Here is a 3,118-nt window from a genome sequence, read left to right as displayed (position 1 = left end):
GTACTCTATTTAAATTCAACTTGAAATAACGTATTTATATAAAACGTAGTTTATATGGAATACAGTATACATATATAGGAAACATAGTTTTAACAAAAACATACTTTATATGAAACGTTATTTATATTAAAATATTTTATATAAAACGTAGTACAATAAAAACATAGTTTAGCAATGCATTATACACAAAAAACGTAGTTTACATGAAATGTAAGTCAGGATTTTTAAAACGTAGTTTAAATAAGACTTATTATAAGCTTTGTGGAGTAATATTTTTTGTAAATGTAGCTTTAGGTTTAGGATTTTTAATTCGCAGTAAAATATTGTAATTTAAGTAATTTTATTCGATTCGATTATTTTTTTGTCTCTACTTTGATTTGCTAAGGCCATTTGTAATGTAACGCAATTTTACAATAATCAAAAATATTTGATGTAATGTCTAATGAATTTATTATTTTTAAAATTTTATCGATTTAAAAAAAAACCAAATTAAAAAATTTTTAAAACGTTTTAAATTTTTGTTTGGGGTTTGAATATATTAAACGCTATTTCGTAACGTAATTATTTTCGTAACTTGAATATTAAAAAAAAAATTTGTTTTGTAAACAGGGGGTTACTCCCTAATTCGATTCGAAAGGAAATCTTTTCGAATTGCAATGTATTTAGCACACATTTTCGTATTCGGTTTGAGTTACGCATTATCCGCCCAGATTTTGTTTAAAATATTTTTACCAATTATTTGTTTAAGTAATTAAATGTTTAAATGACATAATGTTTGTTTTATTAATTTGCAATTGTACTTTCTTCGTTTATTTAGGACATAAATTATATTATACCTTCTTTTTGGGCTTTTACGTGATGTAAGGGTTTTAACCAAAAACTATTTTTAAAATATGTCAACGTATAAATGTTAATTCATTGCAATTGGACGTAATAATCACCACTATCGGCAATAACATGTGAAATTTTGTTGCCATGAAATATCCATTTCCCTCGAAGGTAAAATTGCTATCGTGAAATTCCCATGAACTTTTCATTCACAATAGTTAATTTTGTTCGTAACAGCTGTTTATTGTTTACAAAATTCCATCTAAAAATTTCAAAACAAGGGGAATTTTTTCACGTGAAAAAAGGAAAATATTTCGTGTGTTATATTGATTCGCGATAGGGGTGAATGTATTTAATTTTTGTCTTGTTTATGTCTTGTGTTACATTTTAAAATTTTAACGATTTGTAATAAATCAAATTTAAAAAATTTTTAAAGTATTGAGATTTCATGATTGTATTATGATGTATGTATTTCAGGGTAGGGTTTATAATTTTCATATAAATGTCAGATGTTGGGCAGTTACTTTCAGATTTAGATATAACGCATTAGTTATTTAAGGAATAGATATGTATTTGTCCTGGATTTCTATTTAATTTTGCTTTGCAAAAGAGCTTAAAATTTTTGATGTAACTTTACGTAACGTAGTTGTTAACCAGAAGGTGGTTTTTTAATAATTAATGGTTTTTGAACAGGGTAACGATTTGAAATAAAATCAAATTTAATACATTTTTATCTTTAATTAGTTTTGAAATACAATATGTGTAATTTTTATTGAGATTTTTAACATTTCTTAGGTTCTGTCTTACATTTTAAAATTTTAGCGATTTGTAAAAAATCAAATTTAAAAAATTATTAAAACATTTTAGGTCTTGAGTTTTTTGGTGAAATTTATATTCATATTTCTATTAGGTTTAATAATGGTAGATAATTGTGATAGATATTGCTTTTCGATTTTACAACGTAAGAAGCGATTTATATTTGCCTTACTTTCGTCATTTTGTTTTTAGGAGAAATTATAGTTTTGATATAATTTGCAATTGAGATTTCATGAATGTAATTGTTATACATGGGGGGATCGGATCGGTCGGTCCGGACACAAAACTTTCTTTGATCTAGTTTTTATTTTACAGGTTTATAAGTAAAACGCATATTTCTTTGCCATCGAATTTAATTTAACGTAATTCTACATTTTTGATGTGACTTTACACAACGTAGGGAAAGTTGATGATATCTCTGGTAACGATTTTTTTATAAAATCAAATCTAAACCTTTTTAAAACATTTCTGATTGGTATTTTTTTCAATAATACTTTACAAATATAAAAGTAATTAATGAATATTAATACGTAACGTAAGTGATAATAATTTTAGAGATAATTTAATAACGTAACGTAAGAAAATTTTGTTTTATTTCATTAGTATAGGTGCTTTAAGTTTTAACGCAAGGATGATTTTCAATACATTGTTAAGGAATGTATGAATTTTAATGAATAACGTAAATTAAGACATAATTTTTCATTGATTTTATCAGGTTTATATGTAGATGGTTATTGAAACTTGTTTGGTTTTGTCATACATTTTAAAATTTTAACGATTAGTGAAAATCAAATTTAAAAAATTGTTAAAACATTGGCGTCTTTTATTTTTTGTACGAGATATTTTGTTAACATAATTTTACGTAACGTAAGCAGTCGTTTCTTAACCTTTTAGGTTCAACAACGGTAACAATTTTAAACATCAAATTTAAAAGTTGTTAAAACTTTTTTTTTATGTGATTACTTTTCGTTTTTTTTTTTTTTTTTTTTCTGTAACTTTAAGGATCATAGGTGATATCTCTAGGTCATGATAGTTTCAGAATGATAACGATTTTTAATAAAATCAAATCTAAATCTTTTTAAAACATTTCAGATTGGTATTTTTATCAATAATACTTTAATAATGTAGAAGTAATTAAATGTATTAATAAAACGTAACGTAAGAGTCAACAATTTTAGAGATAATTTAATTTTAATAACGTAACGTAAGAGAATTTTGTTTTATTTCATTAATTTTGTTGTTTCAACTTTTAACGCAAAGACGTAGTTTTTTATTATTTTTAAACAATTCTGAATGGTACTTATATTAATTTTTTTATTGATTTTATCAGGTGTATATGTCGATGTTTATTGAAACTTATTTGGTTTTGTTATACATTTTAAAATTTTAACGATTTGTGAAAATCAAATTTAAAAAATTTTATTTTTTGTTTGACAATATTTTTTTATGTAATTTTACGTAACGCAGGGGTTGT

Source organism: Calliphora vicina, chromosome 1, assembly GCF_958450345.1.
Source record: "Calliphora vicina chromosome 1, idCalVici1.1, whole genome shotgun sequence".
NCBI classification, from domain to species: Eukaryota; Metazoa; Arthropoda; class Insecta; order Diptera; family Calliphoridae; genus Calliphora; species Calliphora vicina.
The sequence above is the reverse complement of the archived record's forward strand: the minus strand, read 5'-3'. Positions refer to the sequence as shown.